This window comes from Protopterus annectens, chromosome 15.part0, assembly GCF_019279795.1.
Source record: "Protopterus annectens isolate FY-2018-M chromosome 15.part0, PAN1.0, whole genome shotgun sequence".
In the NCBI taxonomy this organism is placed as follows: domain Eukaryota; kingdom Metazoa; phylum Chordata; order Ceratodontiformes; family Protopteridae; genus Protopterus; species Protopterus annectens.
In genome coordinates this window covers 473,605,405-473,621,581 of record NC_056749.1, presented here as the reverse complement: position 1 = coordinate 473,621,581, position 16,177 = coordinate 473,605,405, and the positions used below count along the sequence as shown (strand labels likewise).

General features: G+C 43.7%; 1 protein-coding gene across 4 annotated transcripts in view; it reads left to right on the top strand.

The window, feature by feature from the left end:
- COL4A5 (collagen type IV alpha 5 chain) overlaps window positions 1–16,177 on the top strand; it is a 3,591,008-nt gene that overhangs the window by 1,232,267 nt on the left and 2,342,564 nt on the right. The gene's annotated exons all lie outside the window — the stretch shown is intronic.

Sequence of the window (16,177 nt, the reverse complement as noted above, 5' to 3'; positions counted from 1 at the left end):
AAATTCAGATGACAGTGATTCTGGCACCATCTATTTTAGTGCCAACAGGACTATCTGCTTTGGTGTTGACTCCCTTGGTCTTGGATGCCAGGAGTGCCTAAATACCATGGGTTTGCCATCAGGGAATCTGTACAAGATTCAGCTGTGAATCCCTCAGGGCCATTCTCAATGTCATAGTCTCTGGTGTTCAAGCCAGTTTAAGTGTCAATGACCTAGTGCCAAACATCAGTGCTTCCTCTTAGGTGTTGATGCCATTTGTGTGAACTTTGATGATGGTGCTGATTACCTTGGTATTGACAGGTACACTGTCAGCATTCAGATTTATGGAAAGGATCACCGGGCAACCACATAGGTTGGTGCCACCAGACACATCACTTACCTTGGCTCCTCCCCAAGGCACTCTTCAAGCAGGAGCTTCACATCTACTTCACAGATCTTACAAAGAGTTATGTCCAAAAAGCTTTAGAAGTCCCCAACAATCAGTCTGATGATTCCCACTGAGTGTACCAAGGAAAAGAAAGTGTAAAAGGAAGCACACTGAAGTCTCTCATGCCAGACTTTGTTCCTGACAAAGAGGAGGGCTCCCCTCAGTCCCCCCAGTGGATCTCATGTTTGGGGAATATTGGAATTACTGAGGCATAGGGATCATGGCCCACAGACCCATCCTCCCTAATGAGGAGATTCTTCAGGAGCCATTTTGGATGGTTCCATTAACACCTTTTATGATTTTCCCTGTGGAGCAAATGATAGAGGTTTTCATGGAGCAGGTGTGGTGAGAGCTCGGTTTGGTGGAACCTATTCCTTGGAATCTTGACAAGATCCTATCACCTCAGAATGATAGATCTCACCTGAACAAGGCTCCACTTGCAGACTCTTTAATAGCAATGGTGGATACAAAAAGGGAACCATCAGATGAAAGCTATGAAGCCCTTCTAACATGCAGAGATTTGAGAGTGAGTTTTTGACATAAAGAAGCAGGCTTTTTCTTCTGGCAATTATCTCATTAGGGCTCTTAATTTCTTGACTCATATGACTTGCTTCTACAGAGAGCTCATAAAAAATACCATTGACTCACTTGTGAAGGTTGCTCACTTCAAACATTTACTGTCAGATTAAATCACAGGTGGCAGCGAGGTTGAACATTGTCATTTTCCTTGAGGCTGTTGCATAATGTGGTGGACAAGCCAAACGTTGCAACTGGAACAGACATAACTAATAGATGTCATGCCTGTGGTGCAAGCTATGCAGGTATGCCTTCAGTGGGTTTGTCCTCTTTAGAACAAATTTGAAAGAGAAGCTAATCAAAAGTGCTCAGGAAGGTAATACTATTTCCAAAATTGGTACCAAGTTCTTAGTACTATAAACTAAAAAGCCCCTAAGAATTTGTGGAGCCAAAATTCCGAGTGGCAGAACCTTGAGCAGTGTACAGACAATGGCTCTCATAGCCACAAGGATGTTTTCAATGGACATCACCCACAAGACAGAGATGATTCATAAAATAAAGGGCTCTGTGGTCCACTCCTTGGAAACTAACAACAGAGGCCCCATGTGCTTGCCTGATTGTTCCACTCTGGAGGTAGTTAGGGGTTGCTTATTCTTGGACCAGTAAGTGCGTTTGACCATTACACAAAAAATGGGTCAGTTATCAGAGGCTATACTATCCCCTTTTGAAAATACACATCCTAGTCTTCCTCTCTTCTACTGGCAAATACCATACTGCTTCAAAAGGAAACAGAAAGAGTAAAGGTCATTAATATTTTTCAAAAGAAAGCCATCCAAGTGGTCTCACCAGACCAGAAATTGTCTTGGGTTTATTCAAGATTCTTATTAGAGCCCCAGAAAATCAAGGGCCCCAGTGCAGTCTTAAGTTTCAGCAGCATAAACTTGTATATAAAGAATACCAAGTTCTGGATGGTTATGCTGCAATTAATCCTCCACTTGCCTACAAGAAGAACATTCTAAGTAAGCCTCCAGGATGCTTATCTACACATCAAAGTTACCAAGGCTTTCTGGAGGTTCCTGTGGTTCTGCTTAGAAGCCAGCCATAGCCATTTCAAATCCTTACCATTCAGTCCCACCCCCCACCCCCCGGGTGTTCACTTAGTGTATGACACTGTTTATGGCTCATAGGACATTTGGGTGGACTGGGATTTTCTCCTGACTAGATGACTGGATTTTTGTCTCTACCATGAGGAAGTCATAAAGGTAAGGAATTATTTACTCTGGTTTAATCTCTCCTTAGGAATATCAGTGAACATTGCAAGTACTAGTCTTTATAGGCTGTCATTTGGATCCTGTTTAAAAGATTACGTAGTTACTTCAAGACAGAATACTTTCATTACACTGTGCAGTTGTACAGTTGTCACATCAGCTTGCACTTCTGCCTTTCTAATGCTCAAAATATTGGGTATTATGACAGCTAAAATTTACTTTAACCTCTTCAACAGCTATAACATGAGATTGCTAGAGTGTACCTTTAGTATAGTGGTCACAGCTGGATGGGCATATAGATCAGAGTGTATAATTATCCCAAGATGTGTCTTGCCCTCCTACAATGATGGGTATAGCTGCCCAATCTCAAAAGATGATGCTCCCTTTGTTCCTCCTTCACATTCAGGCTGTAGGCTGGCCGCAATGTTTAGGGCAAACTGCCCAAAGAACATGGATTCATTGGGAATCCATACTGCATATCAACATACTGGAGATAAGGCATTGTAAGCCTTCCAGGATCACCTTCCCTAGTGTGTAGTAGCATTCACATGGACAATCTGTCAGTTGTATAGTATATCAGCAACAGGATGGCACCAGGTCCTGCACCCCCCCCCCCCCCCCATCAAGAAGCCATGAGAAACTTGCAGCATTTTTTGACAGTATGACACATCCCCAGCCTAGCCAGCTGCCTAGCAGACAGGCTTAGAAGATATATTCTGATGCTTTAAGAGTGGTCCCTCAAAAAAATATTTGTAGCATGGATGACATTCTGTTGATGGAGCAACCGTTGATGCATCTATTAGCATCCCCAGTCAGCATCAAATGTAGCAACTTCTTTGCTCTTAGCCCTTCACAGGATCAGACTTCCAGGCATATTTTTGTTCATCATTTGCTGACAAAGTTTCTATATGCCTTTTGACTCCTACCCCTCCTGATGTGATTTCTGCAAAAAGCCAAAATGTGCAGTGTGATAGTAATCTTCACTGCCCCGTTCTGGCATCAAGTATGCTTTCCTCTGATTTAACTTCTCAAGAAGAATCAACTGCTTCTGGATCTTCTTCAGGATCTCTTGACCCACCTGTATGTCAAACCTCACCCAGATATTCGCTCCCTACAGTTATCTGCATGTTTTTTTTCCAATTCCATTGATGGTCTGGACCACATCTTACATGTCTTGTGTGCTGGATATCCTTATGGTGTCACAGAAACCAGTGACTAAGAAAATTTTGAAATGAAGTGGAAGAGGTTTTCCCTATGGGCTGTCCAACAAGGCATGGACCATTTTTCAGCTCTGTTTCCTTCCATAATGTCTTTCCATCTGCATTGTTTGATGCATATTCCAGATTTTATACTACACATGATTATTTAGTAACATAAAAACACTTATTTACTGGGACAGAAACTTTGCAAAGCTGTTCTCAGAGGCACCTTTTCCCTGTGTCCTCCCATTAAAGATCCTTCTTCACCTTGAGATCTCGGTTTTATCCTAGAGAAACTAACCTGTCTTCCATTCTAACTAAGCTGACCTTAAGTACCCCTCATGAAAAACACTTTTTGACTGTTATGTCAATTAAGAGTCTCTGTACTTAGTATGCCATAAGAATAAGGTTTTCCTATGAACCAGCCTGTCCTTCATGCTGGATGTGGCACACAAAGTTAACATTAACCAATCCTTTAATCTTGTCAGTATTCTTTCTCCAGTATTCTTATTGGGCAGAGTATACACTATGCTGTCCAGTTGTCTGTAGGCAACTCAGGGTTTATCTGAAAGAACAGACTTGCTTGTGTCTTTTGCATTTAATGGGTTGGGACAAAAAGTATCCAAAGTGGCATTGTCCAGATGGCTACCAGACTGCATTACCTTCTTATATGCCACTGAAAATAAAACATTACTGGGTAAACCAAAGCCATCATACCTTAGGTATTCTATCACAGTGCCACCCAAAATAATTAGCTAAGGTTTCTGTCCTTCAGCATCAAAGAGGATAATCTGGATAATGTAAGATGTGATAGTTGTGTGCTTACCATATAGAAGGATCCTTATCATTCATGTCCCTCCACTTCAACAGGCTTTGGGGTTCATGGCATCCTGCATTCTACTAATTCCATATGCGAGACTGCATATGAGGAAACCTCAATGGTACCTAAAAAGTTTATGGAGTCAACATTGTCACAGTCTGGAAACAATAATTCCTCTCATTCCCTGCCTACAACAGGAGTTTCTTTGGCGGAAAACAAGGGACTCTTTCACTATACCCCCTGCCACCCAAACCCTAACTACAGATGCATCAGACTATGCTTGGGGGGCCCACCTGGCGGGGAGATGCATTCAGGGCAAATGGAGCCCAAAACAAATGCATCTGCATATCAACCAGAAAGAGATGCTAGCTGTTCAGAATGCTCTGACAGCCTTGAAGGACTTACTTCATCCATGACAACTACTGATAAAGATGGATAACACCACGGTTATGTGGTACATAAACAAGCAGGGGGCGTACACATTCCTACCCCCTTTGCAGACTAGTCATGGCATTGTAGAACACAGCTTTGACTTGCCAAATACATCTTAAAGCTCACTTCCTGCCAGGAAAACAAAATACTCTGGCAGACGACCTAAGCAGAAATCTTATGGACCCACACGAGTGGAAACTGGATCCACAAATCTTCAGTATGTTAACACAGAAATGGGGGAGCCCACACATAGATCTATTTGCCTCTCCCCAAAATTATCAGCTGGACAAATTCTGCACAAGGACTTATCACAGACAAGCATGGAAAGTGCATGCCCTATCCTTCAGTTGGAAAAACCTATCAGTCTATGCCTTTCCCCCTCTGCCTCTTCTCTCCAAGGTCTTACTAAAGGTCAGACAGAAAAAAACAAAAATGTTCCTAACTGCTCCGGACTGGCCTCGCCAGCACTGGTACCCAATTCTAAGGAATATGTCTCAACTCCCTCCTTGGTACTTGCCTCAAATACCTCAGTTACTGTCTCAGCAGAACAATCAAATTCTGCACACTCAGCTTCAAACTCTGAACCTTGCAGCATGGCTGATCATTTAATTATTCAAACAACACCTATCAGTAAATCTGTGATGGATGTCATTTTGGAAGCCAGAAGGCCTAGTACTAGAAAATCTTATGCTGATAAATGGAAGAGATTCTGCACGGACACAGCAAAGCCAAATATCCCTCAGATTTTACAATATTTGACTGAGATGCTTGACAAGGGCCTATCTTTTTCTTCAGTAAAAACCCATGCCTCTGCTATCTCGGCTCATTACAACACGGAGCCTCCCCTCTTTTCTCATCCTCTGCTTAAACAGTATCTTAGAGGGGCCAAAAATTTAAGGCCTCCCAGAAGATCACCAACTCCTGCATGGGACCTCAATTTTGTGCTGGAAAAACTCACCCTGCCTCCTTTTGAACCAGCAGCTACTGCGGATATAAAATTTTTATCTTGGAAAACAGCCTTCCTTTTGGCAATCACTTCAGCAAGAAGGGTTTTAGAACTACAGACTCTCATGGCTGTGGAGCCTTTTATTACATTTTACCCAGACAGGGTGTCCCTCAGGACCAATCCTTCTTGTATGCCTAAGATAGTATCCAGTGTGGCTCTTAACCAAACAATTCACCTGCCAACATTTTACCCAAATTCGCAGAACAAGGGGAAGCAGATTCTGCATTCATTGGACGTACACAGACAACTAAGATTCTACTTAAACAGGACCACATCTCTAAGAAAGTCTGAGCAACTACTGGTGGCATTTGCTGCAGGATCAGAGGGGAAGGCTATATCAAAGCAGACTATTTCTAAGTGGATAAGCCACTGCATTTGTTTCTGCTACTTGTACCATGGTAAACCTGTGCCCAAGGGGATCAGGTCACATTCCACCAGGGCTGCATCTACCTCAGCAGCTTTTCTCAGAGGATTTCCGACCAAAGACATTCTAGAAGCTGCTACTTGGAGCTCTTTTCATACTTTCACAAAGCATTATCATTTGCCTCTCTTCTCCAAATCCAGGGCAGGCTTTGCCACTGCAGTTCTGCAGGGCCTTATAGCCGCTCCTAATGCTATTTAGTTCCATCCTCCCATCCATAGCTTTGGGATTCTACCCAAATGTAATGACTGCAGCAGTGAAACGCGAAGAACATAGTACAGTTGTGTACACTTACCATAAATGTAGATGTTCGAGTGTATTCACTGTTGCAGTCTGGGTTACCCACCCGCCATCCCCCTTTCCTATAACTTCCCTTTCCTTCACTATATTCTAAAGTCTTTGTGGTGTATTTGCTTTTAGATGAAGGTAAAGTTTATGTTGCTAAAATTGCATTTACATATATTTTCTGTTTATATATATATATATATATATATATATATATATATATAAAAATATATATATATATATATATATATATATATATATATATATATATATATGCTCCCCATTTGGGGGTCACCTGACATCTGGGGCAAGAAAAACTGAATAAAATGGCATCGGCTGCATATTTTATACCCCTGATGACCTGATGTCATGGAAGAGGAGACAGCAACCAACACAGGGCCCAAGACTTTGTTATTCAGGCCGACTGAGGGCAACCTGCCAGCAGATTACCCCAAATGTAATGACTGCAACAGTGAATACACTCGAACATCTACATTTATGGTAAGTGTACACAACTGTACTTTCTTTCCCCTCAAGCGCCGACCTCTGTCTCAGCATCATCTCTCTCTCATGACAGCAGAGACCCGCAGCCTCAGGATCCCCCCTTGGGTGGCCCCCAGTCTTTCGAGACCTCCCTAGAATACCCTTATGAGGCACCTCATCAGAAGAAAACTTGCAAGACAAAGCATGTAGACTCCCCTGATGAGTCCATCACCTCTGAAACTGACCTTGAGGAGTCAGAAGGGTCCCCTAGGTCGTCCTCTGATATCTCCTTTGTAGATATCCTAGAGATCCTGAAACAGAGAGGCGGATGGCCCACCGTCACCCCTTCTGATGAGGAATCAGTGTACCTGAAGGCTTTCAGGTCTCAAACTTCAGCCTCTTGGGTGTCTCCACCTTTCAATGAACTGTAAGATTTGGTGAGTCGAAAGATGTGGGAAACTCCTGACACCGTGGAACCAGTCCGTAGAAGGCCGAACAAATTCCTTTCAACTCCTAAAGAAAAAGAGTTTCTGACCAAAGGTGTACCTGTAGATGCCATAGTGGTGGCAGCAGCCACAAAGAAGGAACTAGCAGAGACATCCTCATCTGTCCACTTACTGAACAAAGAGTCTCGAACGATGGACAGATATGGGAAGCGTATTTTTTCTTCAGTGGCTTTTACACTCAGATCGCTGAATTACCTCACCCATTTTACTAGGCTTCAAGGAGATCTCCTAAAAGAGCTGGGAGATACTCTTCAAGATACTTTAACTGAAGGAGTCCCTGAGAAGGTTACTGCTCAGTTGTCCACCTTAAACTCTATTGTTAACTCCTCCATGAGGCTGATATCTTATGCAGCAGATGGAGCGAGCAGGGCGGCAGGTTCAGGAGTTTCCCTTAGGAGACACTCCTGGATGCACTTGTGTAACTTTACGGACCCCTTCAAATCTACATTTACCAATGCCCCCTTTGACGGTTCCTCTGTGTTTGGACCAAAGGTAAAAGACACACTCACCAGATGCGAGCAAGAAGGGAAGACTCTCTGCCGTGGGAGTACGTTTTTCCTTCCCTTCTAGACCATACCCTAAAGGCCAGAAAGGGGGGAAAAATATGGTTCAAGAAATCTCAGATATTTTTCTCAGATGCACAAGGTGATTCCTTCTCCAGAGGCAGAGGAGGAGGAAATAGTGGTAGACGTTGCCCTAGAGGTGGGGGGGTCCTGCAAAACCAGGGTGACCACGATTCCTTTTGTGGACGTCCTTATCAGCACTCCTGAAGTGAGGCCCAGCTGCACTTCTCTGGAGCCAGTCAGAGGTTGCTTATCCTTGTACCCAGAAGCCTGGCACAACATCACACAAGACAAGTGGGTACAAAGGATAATTTCCAGAGGATTCTCCATACCCTTCTCTTTTCCACCTCATCTAACCAAGAAAATCCCAGATGTTCCACTCAATCACAGGGATCAAGCAACTATAAAAGTCCAAAAGTTGCTCCAGAAGAGAGTCATCCAAACCATCCCCGGAGACCAGATAGGATTCAGTACTTACTCCAGATTCTTTTTAGTGCCAAAACGAACAGGGGACTGGAGGTCCATCTTGGTTCTCAGCAAGTTAAACGAATCAGTGAAGAAGTCCAAGTTCCGAATGGTAACACTGCAGTCTATATTCCCTCTGTTAGGGAAAAGACAACTGGATGTGCTCCATAGAACTCTAGGATGCGTACTACCACATAAAAATGGACAGAGCATCAAGGAGTCATTTACACTTCTGGCTGGGAGCCAGTCATTACCAATTTCGTGCTCTGCCCTTTGGTGTCACCACAGCCCCCAGGGTGTTCACCAAATGCATGGCAGCAGTAATGGCTCACTTAAGATGTCTTGGATTCCAAGTGTTTCCGTACCTGGACGATTGGCTCCTGGCTGCCACCACCAGGCATCTACTTCTACAATCCATGGATTCAACCATCCAAGTCTTTACTCAGCTAGGCATCAGTATAAATTGAGAAAAGTCTGCCTTGTCGCCCTCTCTATATGTGACTTTTATAGGCGCAGAAATAGACACAGTTGCAATGATGGCTCACCTTCCTTCAGACAGAGTGCAAAATCTAAGACAACAAATATACAGCCTGCTTCCCCATCACAAGGTCGAAATGAAGGTAATGCTCAAGCTACTGGGAACCATGGCCTCTACTGTAACTCTAGTTCTGTTAGCCAGACTACATATGAAAATTCTACAGTGGCTACTTTTTCCCCCAGTGGTATCTACAGCAACTGCCCCTGTCTCATCCATTTTAATAACAGAATCTTGCATAAAGGACCTTCGTTGGTGGATCCAGTCCAATCAGCTAACAATAGGGAGACCATTCATTCCTCCCCAACCCATTGCTACTGTGACCACGGATGCCTCCCAGATTGGGGGGGGGGGGGGCATTATCTAGGAAGGATAGTCCAAGGCACATGGCAGAACATGAGGCTCACTTCCATGTCAATGTTCTAGAGATGCGAGCAGTGCTACTAGCGTTGCAAGCACTTCACAACTTTCTTCCTGTAGGGACAATAGCGATCCAGTCAGACAATATGTCAGTGGTATGGTATATAAACAGACAAGGGGGAACCAGATCCTACCCCCTATGTCAAGAGGCCCTACATGTCTGGCAGTGGGCGATATCTTCCCAATGCTTTCTAGTGGCAACACATATCCTGGGGAGAACCAATGTGATGGCCGACAAGCTCAGCAGGGCAGTCTTGATGCTCATGAGTGGTCTCTGAATCAGAGTCACGGAACAGATTTTCCGCAAATGAGGACAGATTTGCTACGATCTGTTTGCCACCCCAATGAACACCAAATGCAGCAGCTACTTCACCCTTATCCCGTGCCCCCCCCCCCCCCCGGGAGACACTGAGAGATGCACATGTCCACGGTTGGCCCTCGGGACTTCTTTATGCTTTTCCTCCTTTTCCACTAACATCGAACGTTATCCAGAAAGCAAAGACTTTGGGAAGCAGAATGATTCTCATCACTCCTTACTGGCCTTGTCAGATTTAGTTCCCCTACCTCGGGCCTCACCTTATGGACGATCCATGGACTCTGGACCCAGTACCAGACATTCTGACACATATGTCAGGCATGTTCCATCCCTGTCTCCACACCCTCAACTTGACAGGGTGGCTGCTCCACTTCCATCCCTGGTCAGGCTTCATGATTTCTCCCCTACGGTCACACATATCCTGACATCATCTCATAAACCTTCTACAAGAAAATTGTATGCTAGCAAATGGATAAGATTTTCCCTTTGGGCACAAGCCAGGAACATAGATCCATATACAGCCTCCATTCCCGTAGTATTAGAATTTCTAACCAAACTTTTTCATCAGGGATCAGCTGCTGCTACAATCAAAGTAAAATTAGCAGCTGTCTCCAATTTTCATTTGGGGGAACATGAACCTAATCTTATGACTCACAGATTGTTTAAATCATTTTTAAAATGCACTACCTTACTAAGACCTCCTTTTCAAGAAACTATATCTCCTTGGGATTTAAATTTTGTTCTTTCAAAACTTACCTCACGGCCTTTTGAACCTTCACATACATGTGATTTAAAGTTCCTTTCATGGAAGACCATTTTTCTGGTAGCCATTACATCCGCCAGAAGAGTGTCAGATCTGCAAGCACTCTCTGTCAAACCTCCTTACTTGATATTCCACAGAGAGAGAGTTTCCCTTCACACTAACCCTTCCTTCATCCCCAAGATTTGTTCACAATCGAATATTAATCAAACTATTGAACTGCCAGTATTTTTTCCAAATTATACAAATAAAGCGGAATATAGGTTTCACCACCTTGATGTACACCAACAGTTAAGGTTCTATCTTCATAGAACCAAAGAGTTTAGGAAATCAGACCAATTATTTATATATTTTTTGGAGACGAGAAAAGGAATGCCAGTCTTCAAGATAACATTATCAAACTGGATTTCAAATTGCATATCTTTTATTTACTCATCTAATGGCAAAGACCTCCCTAGAATACCCTTCTGAGGCACCTCATCAGAAGAAAACTTGCAAGACGAAGCATGTAGACTCCCCTGATGAGTCCATCACCTCTGAAACTGACCTTGAGGAGTCAGAAGGGTCCCCTAGGTCGTCCTCTGATATCTCCTTTGTAGATATCCTAGAGATCCTGAAACAGAGAGGCGGATGGCCCACCGTCACCCCTTCTGATGAGGAATCAGTGTACCTGAAGGCTTTCAGGTCTCAAACTTCAGCCTCTTGGGTGTCTCCACCTTTCGATGAACTGTAAGATTTGGTGAGTCGAAAGGTGTGGGAAACTCCTGACACCGTGGAACCAGTCCGTAGAAGGCCGAACAAATTCCTTTCAACTCCTAAAGAAAAAGAGTTTCTGACCAAAGGTGTACCTGTAGATGCCATAGTGGTGGCAGCAGCCACAAAGAAGGAACTAGCAGAGACATCCTCATCTGTCCACTTACTGAACAAAGAGTCTCGAACGATGGACAGATATGAGAAGCGTATTTTTTCTTCAGTGGCTTTTGCACTCAGATCGCTGAATTACCTCACCCATTTTACTAGGCTTCAAAGAGATCTCCTAAAAGAGCTGGGAGATACTCTTCAAGATACTTTAACTGAAGGAGTCCCTGAGAAGGTTACTGCTCAGTTGTCCACCTTAAACTCTATTGTTAACTCCTCCATGAGGCTGATATCTTATGCAGCAGATGGAGCGAGCAGGGCGGCAGGTTCAGGAGTTTCCCTTAGGAGACACTCCTGGATGCACTTGTGTAACTTTGCGGACCCCTTCAAATCTACATTTACCAATGCCCCCTTTGACGGTTCCTCTGTGTTTGGACCAAAGGTAAAAGACACACTCACCAGATGCGAGCAAGAAGGGAAGACTCTCTCTGCCGTGGGAGTACGTTTTTCTGTCCCTTCTAGACCATACCCTAAAGGCCAGAAAGGGGGGAAAAATATGGTTCAGGAAATCTCAGATATTTTTCTCAGATGCACAAGGTGATTCCTTCTCCAGAGGCAGAGGAGGAGGAAATAGTGGTAGACGTTGCCCTAGAGGTGGGGGGGTCCTGCAAAACCAGGGTGACCACGATTCCTTTTATGGACGTCCTTATCAGCACTCCTGAAGTGAGGCCCAGCTGCACTTCTCTGGAGCCAGTCAGAGGTTGCTTATCCTTGTACCCAGAAGCCTGGCACAACATCACACAAGACAAGTGGGTACAAAGGATAATTTCCAGAGGATTCTCCATACCCTTCTCTTTTCCACCTCATCTAACCAAGAAAATCCCAGATGTTCCACTCAATCACAGGGATCAAGCAACTATAAAAGTCCAAAAGTTGCTCCAGAAGAGAGTCATCCAAACCATCCCCGGAGACCAGATAGGATTCAGTACTTACTCCAGATTCTTTTTAGTGCCAAAACGAACAGGGGACTGGAGGTCCATCTTGGTTCTCAGCAAGTTAAACGAATCAGTGAAGAAGTCCAAGTTCCGAACGGTAACACTGCAGTCTATACTCCCTCTGTTAGGGAAAAGACAACTGGATGTGCTCCATAGACCTCTAGGATGCGTACTACCACATAAAAATGGACAGAGCATCAAGGAGTCATTTACACTTCTGGCTGGGAGCCAGTCATTACCAATTTCGTGCTCTGCCCTTTGGTGTCACCACAGCCCCCAGGGTGTTCACCAAATGCATGGCAGCAGTAATGGCTCACTTAAGATGTCTTGGATTCCAAGTGTTTCTGTACCTGGACGATTGGCTCCTGGCTGCCACCACCAGGCATCTACTTCTACAATCCATGGATTCAACCATCCAAGTCTTTACTCAGCTAGGCATCAGTATAAATTGAGAAAAGTCTGCCTTGTCGCCCTCTCTATATGTGACTTTTATAGGCGCAGAAATAGACACAGTTGCAATGATGGCTCACCTTCCTTCAGACAGAGTGCAAAATCTAAGACAACAAATATACAGCCTGCTTCCCCATCACAAGGTCGAAATGAAGGTAATGCTCAAGCTACTGGGAACCATGGCCTCTACTGTAACTCTAGTTCTGTTAGCCAGACTACATATGAGAATTCTACAGCGGCTACTTTTTCCCCAGTGGTATCTACAGCAACTGCCTCTGTCTCATCCATTTTAATAACAGAATCTTGCATAAAGGACCTTCGTTGGTGGATCCAGTCCAATCAGCTAACAATAGGGAGACCATTCATTCCTCCCCAACCCATTGCTACTGTGACCATGGATGCCTCCCAGATTGGGGGGGGGGCATTATCTAGGAAGGATAGTCCAAGGCACATGGCAGAACATGAGGCTCACTTCCATGTCAGTGTTCTAGAGATGCGAGCAGTGCTACTAGCGTTGCAAGCACTTCACAACTTTCTTCCTGTAGGGACAATAGCGATCCAGTCAGACAATATGTCAGTGTCAGTGGTATGGTATATAAACAAACAAGGGGGAACCAGATCCTACCCCCTATGTCAAGAGGCCCTACATGTCTGGCAGTGGGCGATATCTTCCCAATGCTTTCTAGTGGCAACACATATCCTGGGGAGAACCAATGTGATGGCCGACAAGCTCAGCAGGGCAGTCTTGATGCTCATGAGTGGTCTCTGAATCAGAGAGTCACGAAACAGATTTTCCGCAAATGAGGACAGATTTGCTACGATCTATTTGCCACCCCAATGAACACCAAATGCAGCAGCTACTTCACCCTTATCCTGCCCCCCCCCCCCCCCCCCGGAGAGACTGAGAGATGCACATGTCCACAGTTGGCCCTCGGGACTTCTTTATGCTTTTCCTCCTTTTCCACTAATATCGAACGTTATCCAGAAAGCAAAGACTTTGGGAAGCAGAATGATTCTCATCACTCCTTACTGGCCTTGTCAGATTTAGTTCCCCTACCTTGGGCCTCACCTTATAGACGATCCATGGACTCTGGACCCAGTACCAGACATTCTGACACATATGTCAGGCATGTTCCATCCCTGTCTCCACACCCTCAACTTGACAGGGTGGCTGCTCCACTTCCATCCCTAGTCAGGCTTCATGATTTCTCCCCTACGGTCACACATATCCTGACATCATCTCATAAACCTTCTACAAGAAAATTGTATGCTAGCAAATGGATATGATTTTCCCTTTGGGCACAAGCCAGGAACATAGATCCATATACAGCCTCCATTCCCGTAGTATTAGAATTTCTAACCAAACTTTTTCATCAGGGATCAGCTGCTGCTACAATCAAAGTAAAATTAGCAGCTGTCTCCAATTTTCATTTGGGGCAACATGAACCTAATCTTATGACTCACAGATTGTTTAAATCATTTTTAAAATGCACTACCTTACTAAGACCTCCTTTTCAAGAAACTATATCTCCTTGGGATTTAAATTTTGTTCTTTCAAAACTTACCTCACGGCCTTTTGAACCTTCACATACATGTGATTTAAAGTTCCTTTCATGGAAGACCATTTTTCTGGTAGCCATTACATCCGCCAGAAGAGTGTCAGAGCTGCAAGCACTCTCTGTCAAACCTCCTTACTTGATATTCCACAGAGAGAGAGTTTCCCTTCACACTAACCCTTCCTTCATCCCCAAGATTTGTTCACAATCGAATATTAATCAAACTATTGAACTGCCAGTATTTTTTCCAAATTATACAAATAAAGCGGAATATAGGTTTCATCACCTTGATGTACACCAACAGTTAAGGTTCTATCTTCATAGAACCAAAGAGTTTAGGAAATCAGACCAATTATTTATATATTTTTTGGAGACGAGAAAAGGAATGCCAGTCTTCAAGATAACATTATCAAACTGGATTTCAAATTGCATATCTTTTATTTACTCATCTAATGGCAAAGAACTCCCATTTAAAATGAAAGCTCATTCCACCAGATCTATATCCACATCTGCCGCTTTTCAAGCCAGAATTCCAGTGGACAGTATATGTGCAGCAGCAACTCTGGCTACCCCTCATACTTTTATTCCTCATTACAAATTGGACTTGGCCTCCAGGGGTAGAGCCTCCTTTGGTTCCACAGTTCTTAGGATTATGTTCCCATAAGCCACCCAAGAAATAGGTGCTAGGGATGCTGTCCCATATGTAAGAATGAAGGTGAGATAGGACTACAGAACATAAAGAAGTTATGTACTCGCCATAACATTCCATGTTTGTAGTCCATCTCTCCCTTCATTCTTACAAACCCACCCACCTACCCCCGTCCATGTATCCTTGGAGGATCTGGAGACAAGATAATGTCTATCTTCCTTAGAGTTGGAGACCATTCATCTTTTGTTTCTCCTTGTGGAAATACTTTTATATCACTATTATAGACAGCAGCAAACAAGATCTGGGTATTGTTACTGGTCCATTGTGGGATACCTACCTTGCTATGAGTCAACTTAGAGACTTTGAACTTTGTAATTGGCCGAGTCGGAGCCGAGGATCAGCTTCAAACCCATATGTAAGAATGAAGGGCGAGATGGACTTTAAACATGGAATGTTATGGTGAGTACATAACTTCTTTTTTCTTAAACAGTTAAATTATCAGATTATACTTTTACTTGGAGATGCCAGAAGAGTTGATGATACTAGTATGATAATACACCACTCAGCTTGCTATCAGTCTTCCTCCAGTCGACACACACTCACACACACACACACACACACACACACACACACACACACACACACACACACACACACACACACACTTTTTTCAAGTAGTTTTGTTTCCGAAAGTGTGTCTTTTCTAAAGTGTATGATCCTGCTAGTGACTGGTTAGCTCAGCTCTGCACACTACCCAATCAGGTGAGATCAGCAACAGGTCTGGCTAGAAGCTTTATTGTGGCTGACTTATTAGCCACCCCATGCATTTTCTCTCGCTCTCTTTTTTTTTTTGAGTGCTACACTAACTAGCCCAAAATATTCCCATAACAGCTGGGTGGTAGTAAAATAGGCATAACTGGATGTACGCCACTGATGGTATTATCTAATTTGCTGGACTGCTTTTATAAGACAGCCAAGAAACTATGCTTACCATGTAAGATATGAATGCATGCGGTGGAGATACTCAGCAGTTAACATGAGTTGTACAACTCGTATATTTGAAGTACATAAATAAGTCAAGGTACTTAAAAAAAATGTTTAGAAAAAGGTGGTTGGCTGCATTCCAGCAGCCCAACAGCACCAGATGCTTATTTCTCTCATCCATCCATTTTCCACTATTCGTGTTATCCTTTATAGAGTCATAGGGGATATAGAGTTTATTCTGGTAAGCAGTATTTACCTAACAA